The 12683-nt window shown below is 44.0% G+C and overlaps 1 pseudogene; it reads right to left on the bottom strand.

Annotated features, from left to right (window-relative positions):
• Window positions 1–981: 981 nt before the first annotated feature.
• LOC101154121 (60S ribosome subunit biogenesis protein NIP7 homolog) lies at window positions 982–9530 on the bottom strand (annotated as a pseudogene).
• Window positions 9531–12683: the final 3153 nt, after the last annotated feature.

A 12683-nucleotide genomic window follows, 5' to 3' on the forward strand; every position in this document is an offset into this window, starting at 1 on the left:
AATTATGATTTCTAATTTTATTTTTATTTTTTGAGATGGAGTTTCATTCTTGTTGCCCAGGCTGGAGTGCAATGGCACGATCTCGGCTCACTGCAGCCTCCACCTCCCGAGTTCAAGCGATTCTCCTGGCTTAGACTCCTGAGTAGCTGGGATTACAGGCATGTGCCACCATGCCAGGCTAATGTTTTGTATTTTTAGTAGAGACAAGGTTTCACCACGTTGGCCAGGCTGATCTTGAACTCCTGACCTCAGGTGATCCACCCACCTTGGCCTCCCAAAGTGATGGGATTACAGGCATGAGCCACCATGCCCGGCCTGATTTCTAATTCTAAAAACCATTCTCAGGTAAAGGATTAAAGCTTTTAAAAGTTTTGTGGTTTTTTCAAACAGAAGAAGAAAATGATGCTTATTAAAGTTGAATGACTCATCCAAGGCCATATAGCTGGTCAGCAGCAGAACTGGGGTTTGAACCCAAGTTTTTCTTCCTCACCATACAGAATTTACTGTATAGAAAAATAGCTGAATAAATTTCTCTTGTTATTTTAGCCAAATTTCATTTGCAAAATCCCAGGAGTGGCCTACTATTCTGATACGACAATATCTATCTTTCATCATGTGAATAAACAACAGAGAAAATCCATTGTGCTCTTACGAGTTTGGAAAACAAAGTGTTATCACAGATATTCTTGTCCTCAGTTCCAATGATTTTGAACCTGTTATTCAGAACAAGAAGCCACCTGATTCAAATACAAAACAAAACATTCTATTTAGTGCAAACACAAAGATCTGAAACTCCATTTTAAAGGCATTTCTGTACAGTAAGAATCCAGCCTGCATCTGTCAGTGGTAGAGAGAATAGTAAACAGAGGAGTCCCTGAAGAGGTCGCAGTGTTGACAAAGTTCAACATGATAGTGGAGTCTGCACAAATACAGGGAACAAAGCTTGGCCCTTCCACACAGCTGTGAGGCCTTGACTTCGTTTTAAGTCAACGTCATTTCATGTCTCACATATTTCCCAGTGTCTGCATGATGAAATACCACAGTCACCAGGAGGTCCACTTTTCTGCAGTCTTGTGTAGATTTTCCTGCCACCCCAAAACCCAAGGAATGTCTGCCATGGAGCACACCACCACTGCCTGGTACTGAGAAGTCTTTTTGGTGATTCAACCCAGACCATATTTCAACAGATGGTTCCCATACGGGAAGGACCAATCTGCTCCAGGAAGAAGCTCTAGGCTTTATATGCACTTTATACTTGGCATAGGGTACAAGGTAATCCAGAGTTGTGATGTGCAACTGAAACCTGTGGGTCTTAGTGAATTTTCCGAAGCAGGTTCCCAGCAACACCAGCTTGTCCCTGGAGATACTGGCAGCCAACTTCAGAATCTTCTCACTCACATAGTGTAGGTGCCGTCGGGCCTGTCAAGCGCCAGCAGATTCTCCCTGATGTATTTCATGGTCTTCTCAAACATTATATGGGCCTGCTCTTCAGCCAAGTCCACATTTTCCCGCTAGAATGGAACACCGGATCCTCATGCCCCATTGGCAGGGAAACCTGAACTTTTAAAAAAACCTTTCATGTAATGTGTGTCTGTTCTAATTAAGTCTTTCAGCTTTTGTCTGCCTAATAGTCTTTATTTTGCTTTTGTTTTTGAAAGACATTTTTTACCAAGTAGAGAATTTTAGATTAATAGTTTTTTTATTTCAGTATTTTAAAGATACTGCTCCACTGTCTTACTTTTTTGGATTGTTTCTAACGAGACATTTATTGCTGTCCCACCTCTGTTTCTCTGTACATAATGTGGGGTTTTTTTTCCCTCTGAATGCTTTTTAAGATTTTCTCTTTAACACTGGTTGGGAGCATTTTGATTATAATATACTTCCAAATTCCTTCTGCTTGGAGTTTGTTGAGCTCCTTGGATTTGTGGATTTATACTTTTCATCAAATTTTGTAAAATTTTAGCCAATAATTTTTTTTTTTTTTTTTTGAGACGGAGTCTCGCTCTGTCACCCAGGCTGGACTGCAGTGGCGCAATCTCGGCTCACACTGCAAGCTCCACCTCCTGGGTTCACGCCATTCTCCTGCCTCAGCCTCCCAAGTAGCTGAGACTACAGACACCCGCCACCACGCCCGGCTAATTTTCTGTATTTTTAATAGAGACAGGGTTTCACCATGTTAGCCAGAGTGGTCTTGATGTCCTGACCTCGTGAACCGCCCACCTTGGCCTCCCAAAGTGCTGGGATTATAGGCTTGAGCCACCGCACCCAGCCGCCAATAATTCTCTTCAATTATTTTTTCCTTTCTTTCCTCTCCTTTGGGGACTGCTTGAAGTCATCTCATGGCTCACTGATGCTGTTTGCATTTTTAAAATTCTCTTTTCTTTGTTTCATTTTGGGTAGTTTTTATTGCTATCTATTTGAATTTACTATTTTCTTCTGCATGTCTCATCTGCTATTAATCCCATCCACAGTATTTTTTTTTTCCTTTTTGTTTTTCTTGAGACGGAGTCTTGCTCTGTCACCCAGAGTGTAGTGCAATGGCGTGATCTCAGCTCACTGCAGCCTCCATCTTCCAGGTTCAAGCTATCCTTCCACCTCAGCCTCCTGAGCAGCTGGGAGTACAGGCACGTGCCACCAGGCCTGGCTGATTTTTGTTATTTTTAGTAGAGACAGGGTTTCACCATGTTGGCCAGGCTGGTCTCAAACTCCTGACCTCAAGTGATCCACCAGCCTCAGCCTCCCAAAGTGCTAGGATTATAGGCATGAGCCACTGCACGCAGCCCACACTATTTTTCACCTCAGACATCGTAGTCTGCATCTGTAGAAGTTCAGTTTGCGTGTCTTCTCCCAGCCCTCTGGTATTATCTTCCTTGTCTCTGCTTAACTCTTTGAACACATAAAATATAGTTATAATAACTGTTACAATGTCTATCTCTGCTAATTCTGACATCTGCATTAGTTCTGGGTTGGTTTAAACTGGTAATTTTTCTCCTCATTTTGGATCACATTTTTTAGCTTCTTTATTTTACCTGGTAATTTTTAATTGGATGCCAGACATTCTGAGTTACATCTTGTTTTTTTGTTTAATAAGATATTTTATATTCCTATGGTTATTATATTCCTCTTCTGTTTGGGTCTTTCCAGACTCTTAGCTGTGTCTCCTTGATTCAGGGGTCTGCTGGATTCTGCTTGAATTACTCCTCCATGTGCTGTGGCCTGGAAACTCTTTCAAGTCCGTAAGCTGGGGCGGTCATAGGCTTCCCGTCATTTGTTCCTTATCATGCAGGGATCACTGTCCTTTGTTGCCTGTTACCAAGTGTCCTGGAAACTACTGTTTCATATATTTTGTCCATTCTTTTTGGTTGTTTCAGGCATGGAGGTAAATCTGGTTTCCATTACTCTTTCTTGGTTGGAAGTAGAAAGAAATCTCTTTTTATTGATGTGAAATTCAAATAGCATAAAAGTAACCATTGAAAAATGAACGATTCAGGGGCATTTAGTATATTCACAGTGTGGCGCAAGCACCACCTCTGTCTAGTCCCCATTTTTATCACCCCAGAAGGAAACCTATTACCCCTCCCTCAGTCCTTGGCCTGTGCCTTCTCTATGGATTTAAATATTCTGGATATTTCATGTAAATAGGATCCTATGATATGTGATTTTTTGTGTCTGGCTTCTTTCACTTAACATAATGTTTTAAATTTCAGTGCTCACCCATGCTGTAGTATGTATCAGTAGTTCGTTCCTTTTTATTGCCAAATGATATTTCTTTCATTCTATGTTGTAAGGGCCAAGGGAAAACTCCTCCTTTGCCCTGTGAAATTTTGCTGAAAAATCAACTGACAAAAGGCAAATTAATAAGAGAAAAGGCACACAGATTTATTAATGTGCACATGGGAGAAAACCACAGAGTAATTACCCCAACCCCTCAATAGGGTTCAGAAGCTTATATAACATCTTGAGGGTGCAGAAAGAATAAGGGCTTGGATTATGGCAAAACAGATTATGGGAGGGGGAGAAGGGGAGGCATGGCTAGCATACGTGGTCTTGTAATGTAAATGAAACTTCACAGGTAGCAGCCCTCAGAAAGAATAGATGGCAAATGTGTCTTCCAGACTTTTATTTTTTTTTTTATTTTTATTTTTTTTCAGTGGAGTTTCGCTCTTGTTGCCCAGGCTGTGGCACAATCCCAGCTCACCGCAACCTCCGCATCCCGGGTTCCAGCGATTCTCCTGCCTCAGCCTCCCGAGTAGCTGGGATTACAGGCATACACCACCATGCCTGGCTAGTTTTGTATTTTTAGTAGAGACGGGGTTTCTCCATGTTGGTCAGGCTGGTCTCGAACTCCCAACCTCAGGTGATCCACCCACCTTGGCCTCCCAAAGTGCTGGGATTACAGGCGTGAGCCAACGCGCCCGGCTCTTCCAGACTTTTAAAGGTGTCAGACTCTCAGTTAATCTTTCCTAGATTAGACAAAGGAAGGCCTCAGAAAAAGCCTGGCTGCATCTGTGCAGATTTTCTCTACAGATGCCAAGTCTCTTCCACAAAAGGCAGCTTTGCAGGCCTACTTCTGTTTGCAAGCCCTCTGAACAGCTATCTCAAAATATGTCAGATTTTTGGTTTTGGGTGCACTATTTTGATTTCCTTTAATGTATATGCCATGATTTGTGATTCATGTATCTGCTGATGGACATTTGGGTTGTTTCCACGTCTTGGATATTGTGAATGCTGTGGCCATGAGCATGCGTGCCTATGTGTTTGTTTCAGTACCTGTTTTCAATTCTTTTGTGAATATACCTGGGAGTGGGATTGCTGGGTCATATGATAATTCTATTCTTAACTTTTTGAAGAACTGCCAAATTGCTTTCCACAGTGGCTTAACCATTGCACATTTTCATCCTCTTTTTTAAAAAAAAACAATTTTTGGGGGGTATGAATTTACATACCTTAAATCACACACATTTTAAGTCTACAGCTCAATGAGTTTTGTCAGATGAACACATTTGTATAATCACCATCACAATCAAGAAAGTAAACTTTTCTATCACCCTAGAAAGTTTCCTCATATCTATATGGAGTCAATTCCTCTTTCAGTCAACCACTGTTTTCGTTAACTGTAGATGAGCTTTGCTTGTTCCAGAACTTTATATCAATGGAATCATGCAGTGTGTACTCTTTTGGATCTGAAGTCTTTTGTTCTGCCTAATGTTTTTATGAGATTTATGCATGCTGATATGTGTACTACAGTTTGTCCCTTTTGACTGCTGAGTAAAATTCTATTTTGTTGATATACCACGATTTCTTCATCTGTTGAATGTATATTTGGGTTGTTTTCAGTTTGGGGCTATTATAAATAAAGCTATAAGCATTTTCAGTCTATGTGTGTCTTCATAATGAACCTTTATGTCTTATAGATAACATATATTTGAGTTCTACTTTTTATCCACTTGGACTACAGGCACGCACCAGCATGTCTGGCTAATTTTTTTTGCATTTTTTGGAGAAGGGGTTTCACCGTGTTGCCCAGGCTGGTCTCAAACTCCTGGGCTCAAGTGATTCTCCCATCTTGGCCTCCCAAAGTGCTGGGATTACAGGTGTGAGCCACCATGCTGGGCCTCAATCTCTGCCTTTCAATTTGTGGCTTTTACATTGAAAGTAATTTTTGATATGGCTGTGTTTAAATCTATTAAATGGTACAAAAGTAATTGCAGCAAAAACTGCAGTTACTTTTGCACCAACCCTATATTATTTGCTACTTGTTTTCCATTTGTTTATTCAGTTTTTTTCTTCTTTGTTGCTCCTTGTCTGCCTTCTTTTGGGTTAACCAATTTTTTTTTTTTTTTTTTTTTGAGATAGAGTCTCACTCTGTCACCCAGGCAGGAGTGCAGTGGTGCAGTCTCGACTCACTGCAACCTCTGCCTTCCGGGTTCAAGTAATTCTCCTGCCTCAGCCTCCCAAGTAGCTGGGACTACAGGCATATGCTACTACACTCAGAAAATTTTTGTGTTTTTAGTAGAGACGAGGTTTTACCACATTGGCCAGGCTGGTCTCAAACACCTGACCTCAAGTGATCCACCTGCCTCGGCTTCCCAAAGTGCTGGGATTACAGGCGTGAGCCACTGCGCCCAACCACCAAATATTTTTTGATATTCCATTTTATTTCCTCTATTTGCTTCTTTCTTTTTCTTTTTTTTTGAGATGGAGTCTCGCTTTGTGTGCAGTGCCATGATTTCAGCTTATTGCAACCTCCACCTCCCAGGATTAAGGATTTCTCATGCCTCAGCCTCCCCAGTAGCAGTAGCTGGGACTACAGGCGTGTCCCACCACACCCTGCTAAATTTTTTTTTGTATTTTTTGTAGAGATGGGGTTTCACCATGTTGACCAGGCTAGTCTTGAACTCCCGACCACAAATGGACCGCCCTCCTCAGCCTCCCGAAGTGCTGGGATTACAGGCTTAAGGCACTGCACCAAGCCTATTTTCTCTATTTGTTTCTCTCTTTTTTGGAGATGGTGTCTCACTCTTGTTGCCCAGGCTGGAGTGCAATGGTGTGATCTTGGCTCACTGTAACCTCCACCTCCCAGTTTCAAGCAATTCTCCTGTCTCAGCCTCCTGAGTAGCTGGGATTACAGGAGTCCGCTACCACGCCCAGCTAATTTTTGTATTTTTAGTACAGACAGGGTTTCACCATATTAGCCAGGCTGGTCTCGAACTCCTGACCTCAGGTGATCCACCCGCCTCAGCTTCCCAAAGTGCTGGGATTACAGGCATCAGTCACTGCACCTGGCCTCCTGTATTTGTTTCTTAGCTATACATTAAAAAATATTTTAAATGGTTTCTAGGGCTAATAGTATACATCCCAATCTTATCCAAAACTGTTTAGAATGGATTTTACTACCTCATGTTTCATAATCACACTTCATCCCTGACACTTCAAACTTCTGCCTTCCTAATTTACAAATGAAATCACCTTACAACAGCATAATTCTATTTGCACCTCCCTTATCAGAGGGCTTTTATTATATAGAAAAAAAAAAACTTGATTAAGACATGTTCCCTTTCCTCAATGAGCCTGGAGTAGAGGGGAAGACAGATGTATAAAAGAAAGAATTGTACTGTGGGAAGGTAAAGGTAAACCCCAAAAAAGCGGCAGAAGTAGACTCAAGTGGGGAATTATCAAATCTCATCAGAGAGGTGCAGAATCCAGGAGGGCTTCACAGAGGAGGTCCTGGAGGTGGAGTTGTAAAAATAAGTATGGCTTACTGGAGCAAAAGGAGAAATGGTGCCATAGGCAGAAGGAACTAGAAAGCATCAATAGTTCAGTGTGTCTGGAGCAGGCAATAGGCAGTGTGAGAAGAGTAAATAGAAGAGGCTGAAGTTCAGGGCATTATTGCTGGATCCTGGAAAGCCATGAGTGTCATGTCAAGTTCTAACTTCAGTGCATGGGTAGTAGGAAGTCGCTTAATAGGGAGCTTTCATACATTCAGATTTGTTTTAGGCAGTGATGGCTGGATTGGAGGGGCCAAGACAGGAGGGAAGAGAAAGGAATTTGTAGGAGAATTTGGTGTCCCTGTGAGAAACAAGGGCTGCTCTAATGCGCCTGGACAGAAGGGCTACAGACGCAGGCATGATTAAAGAGCAGAACCATAGGAACTTAGAATCAACTGATGTAAGAAATGAGCATGAAGGAGGTGCCTGGGATGACTAGAGGCGGAAGTAATCTTCACTAGGATGGAGATGGCAGACGATGGTCACTGTCAGGAGAGGGAGGAAGATGAAGACTTCAAGATGGAATGTACTGAGTGTGGGGGTATCTGTGGAATCTGTTGGAAATGCTCAAAAGAGAGCTGCAAATACAATCTGGTGTTCAGGGCAGAGAAGAATGGAATTGGAGTCATCAATGGATGGTGTGGAGAGGTGCATGGCAATTATGATTATGGATGAAACTGACCATAATGAAACTTGTAGATTTGGAATAACAGGCAAGAGGAAGGCTTGGAAAGGGACTGAGGGGAAACCATCCAAGAAGATGGTGGCTTGCCAAGATGCCATGCTCCAAGGGAGCATTCCTTGTTTTATCCACTTCTAGAATCGTCCATCAGTCTTTCTGCTTCACCTAAGAGGACATTTCATGTTAACTGAGTATGTGGGGTTTTTTTTTAACCCATTATTAATGTACCAGTATCTGCTTCTCAAAGCCCAAAGGAGGGGTCACATGACCAACCCAATGGATCACCAATGGATCACAGTCCCTGCCACCATGCAAGGGAAAGAAGGATGAGGCACATATTTCTCACTTTCTATCCCCACTGAATCTTGTCTTCGTGCAGAGCCTCAATGACGGTGAAAGAAGCCACCATTTATTGAGGACCTACTATGTGCTAGGCACTGTACAGATCATTTATTGACATTATTTGCCCTTCCAACCTCAACAGAGAAGTGTGAGAATGCAATTAGCTAGTGGGGAAAAAAAAACAACTCAAAAGGTCAGAATTATGCAATGTATTTATGGACTGAAATTTTTGCTATATTAACCTATTTTTCCTTTCTAGTATTTCCCTCCTCCTCTTTCTCCCATTGAAACAGAGAGTTGCCCTGTGCTCCTGAGCTCAAGGTAGATGTGAGACAGAATTTCCTGGTGTTTTGTTTCCAAAAGTATAAAAACATTAATAATAGCATTTGAGGAAGGTGAGGAGGGAAGGATTTTATTCACACTTAAAAAAAGGATTTTATTCACACTCAGGATGAGGAGGAGCGGCTAGGGATGAGAGAGGAGAGCAGAGAGCTCTCTTTTGTCATCAGAGCTGCGAGGGAAGTGCTTTCCAGTGCGTGTCCAGGGAGGGAACAATGACAGCCGGGCAGAGGGTCTGTGTTCAAAGGTGGCACAGAAAGGGAATGAGAGAAGCATTGCACAGATGCTTTGCAGACAAGAGCAAGCATCATCTTGGGGCTGATCTGTGTGAAGCCCTGGCTGAAAACGGAAGGATGCTTTTCCATTACCAAATGTACCCTCCACCTCTTCTCACCTCCCAACCTTGATGAAGGCCCTGGGAAGAGAAGGGGATCTGTGGTGCACTAGTGATCTGGGTCTCCAAAAACCAAAACTGAATATTGCTGATTGGTAGCGCAGCTCCCACCGTGGCAGATTTCAGGATACCAACGTGAGCTCTCTGCAGAACTGGGAAGGGAGCATGCAATCTGCTCCTGTGAACCATATGAGCCAGCTCTGCCACACCACTGAAATCCTCCTGAAACCCCCACAGAAAAGACTAGAATTATTATTTCTTATCAGCAAAATAGAAATGAAGTTGAAATTAAAAAAAAAACATACAAATCTATGTTTCTTGTCCACCTAATTTAGGGACAGAGGTGGTATGTTTCTTAATTATAAACACAAGGAAAGTGGCTGACCTGACACTTGAACCCGTGGCTGCCTGAATCTAAAGCCTTGCCAGGTTTCTGACTGACTCTTCTCTGGGCTGAATTCCTGGGGAGTGCTTGGTTCATGCTGCTGTCTGGGTCTGTTCCCATTCCTCACTCTTGCCCTTCCAGGGTCCTAGGAGAAGAATATCTTTGGCTGTGAGAGGGTGGCGGCCAGGGGCATGCCTCTTTTTCAACCATCCTTCTTGCTCTAGTCCACATTTCCTAGGAAATCACTGGGTAAAGGGTTTATGTTCTACTTTTGGATTCTGGACCTGACCTAATTGTGGACATTAGGTAAGTGAGAGCTGGATAGGGAGGTGAAGGGGAAGGAATCTGTTGATCATCATCTTGGCTCTGTGGCTCAGCTGCCAATGCCCTTAGAAGTCAGGAAGTGGCGCTCACCTCTCCCGCTCACTGTGGTGGGTAATTTAGTCACCAGAGAAAGGGCTAATATGTGGCATTCATGCCACCACTTCTCTTTTCTGGGCTTATGGCTGACATCACCAAGTTATCACAACATGAAGAGGCCCCATAAGCCTCAGTGCTGCACTCCAGGAAGCTACAACCAAACCCAAAGAAGGTGGCTGGGCCAGGTGGTCAGCCCAAGCATGCTTCTCAGCTCCAAACTCACCCTTCCATACCCGCTTTGTGATATTGGGGCTGCGACTCTGCCCACCAGGGGGAGCTAGAGGAAAGCAACCAGGCAGGAGGAGGAGGAGGAGGGGGAGGAGGGGGAGGGGAAGGGGGAAAAGAGGAGGGGGAGGAGGAGGGGGAGGGGGAGGGGGAGGAGGAGGGGGAGGGGGAGGGGGAGGAAGAGGAGGGGGAGGAGGAGGAAGAGGGGGAGGAGGAGGAAGAGGAGGAGCAGCATCCCTCCTTCCTATCTGCTTGTGGTTCCTGTGTACATCACCCAGGCAATGCTTGTCCTTCCAGACAACAGCAGTTTCTTCTTGTGGTAAAAGCTGAGCCAGTTTGTAGTTTTTCAAAAATTTGTGACACCACCCTCCTTGTGCCCCTCAAAGACAGTGGCACCAGCCTGCCAGCCTCTTCCTCAGAGGTCTGAATTTTGCCGTTTCCAACCTTCCATGTTTCAATACTTCCCTTTGGGCTCTGGCTGTGTGGGTGGAGCTGCTTTCCATAGTTGCCATCTCCATGATACCCTAGAGTTCCATTTATGCCGTTTTGGATACCTAGCTAACAATTCCTCATGTTCAATGCTGACTATTAAAATCGCCGGTGTGATTTCTGTCCCCTGACTGGACCCTGACTACCATTGTGCAAACGAGGGAAAACCCATTTGCCATCCCTGGACCAGGCCATTATGGTGGTGTTCGCGGCAGAAGCTTCTGCTACATAAAAGCCAAGACTCTTGTAGGGCCTGAAGACAGCACAAATCTAGCTCTACAAGCACAGTGAGGCAAGAGAATGCACAAAGGTCCCTGAACAATGTAACCCTCTTGGTTCCACTCCTCTAGGAAAGTTCTGTTTCGTATCACTCAGGATGGGGTGTCCAGGTAGCAGCCTGCCCCCAGAGTGCACCAATTATATCCCAAGCTTTAGGGCTGGGATGGAGGGAACCTGAGAAATCGGCCTCCTTACCTTCGAAGATGAACCAAGGCCCAAAAAGAGGAAGGGCTTGACTCAGGTAACACAGCAAGTGAGTGTCAGGGTGGGATCAGACCCCAGGTCTCCCGAACCTCTGGGCCTTCCTGGGTCATGGACTGTTTCTCAACTCTTCCAACTTATGAAACATGCTAGAGATGGCTGTTGTTGTGCCAAATGGTTTCTCTACTACATCCAATAAGATAAAGACATTTCTTTTCCAGAAATGCTTAAAAATAGTTAAAACAATTCTTCTGTTGTTGTTTGTTTTGTTTTGTTTTCTGAGATGGGGGGGTCTGTCTGTGTTGCCCAGGCTGATCTCAAACTCCTGGGCTCAAGCCATCCTCCCGCCTCGGTCTCCTAAGGTGTTGAGATTACAGGCATGTGCCATCGTATCCTGCAACACAGTTGTTCTTTATGTTTCAAAATACCTAATCACTAAGTGTAAAGGACTTCCAATTCTAAATTTAAAATATGAAATAAATATACCAATGTCATATAAAAGAGCACGCATATACCTAGGTGTAACTAGCGGTAAGATTGTGGATCAGTTTCTTAACCTCTGTTTCCTGCAAAATGGCAGTTATAATGTTTCCCTTTCCAGGTAAATATTGGGGCAAAGTGTTCTCTTAATAGATGGTAGCTGTTGTTGATGAATGACTAATATTTGTCTCAAATATAATATATACACTTCTTTTTCTCATTGGTCTTTTTGGCTCTGAAACAAAATCTTTTTCTTTCCCCAGTAGCACTAATCCTGGCATAAAGCCCAAGCTCATTAAATGTTAGAGATTATTAAGTGGTCAGTATCAGCATGTCACGTTTTCCTTTAATTCCCACCCAAACAGTGGGTTGAGGCTATTTCTTTGTGGGAATTGAGGACTCTTCTCCCATCACCTCTTTCTAACCCTGGAAGAGGTCTCTTCTGTAACTGAGCAAGGCCTGATGACCCATTGATGGGGTCACCGAGTATGGGGCCTTCTGGGCTTGGCCTCCAGGAGAAAGGACCCCCTAAGGCCATCACCCAGCCCCACTGATTCACACCCAGTGATTTACCGAGCACTGGGGCCGCTGACACCTTTTATGCCTCTTCTTCTAGGCCAAAGAGACAAAGCTAGGGAAGACGTGGTGGGGAACCCATCCCTGGGTCACCTCTGCAGAACTCTCCCATCATTGATGGTGTCCCTTTGCCCTGGAAAACAAAACCTAGGCCCCTTGACTTTGGGTTACCAGCACTTTGGCACCACCTTTGAAGCAATGATCTGAATTTACGACACAGGCATGAAAGCCTGTTTAAGGCTCTGCCCTCTTCCCCGGCCGCTGAACTTCATGTGGTCCAGAGTAAATCACCGTAATAGCCATTGGGCCAGCATTGTTGCGGGATGTTTTATACCCGCGCTGTCAGTTATTTGGGGTGGTTAAACTGAATTGCTGAGTCTCAAGTTACAGTTGTTGCTTTCTCTTGCCTTGTGCGTAATTATGGAGAGACGTAACAGCCAAAGGTAGGTTCAACAACTAGATTCATAAAGGAGAGAGGGGGAAAAAAGCAACCTGCTTTCTAACCCATGAAGGGATTTCTTTTCTCCCTTACTCCTGGGACAATGAAGCCACTTTCTCCTGGGAGGAGGGGTGGTACCGATTGCCAAGTGGTCACTAGACTCA

Source organism: Gorilla gorilla, chromosome 8 (genome assembly GCF_029281585.2).
Source record: "Gorilla gorilla gorilla isolate KB3781 chromosome 8, NHGRI_mGorGor1-v2.1_pri, whole genome shotgun sequence".
Classification (NCBI taxonomy): domain Eukaryota; kingdom Metazoa; phylum Chordata; class Mammalia; order Primates; family Hominidae; genus Gorilla; species Gorilla gorilla.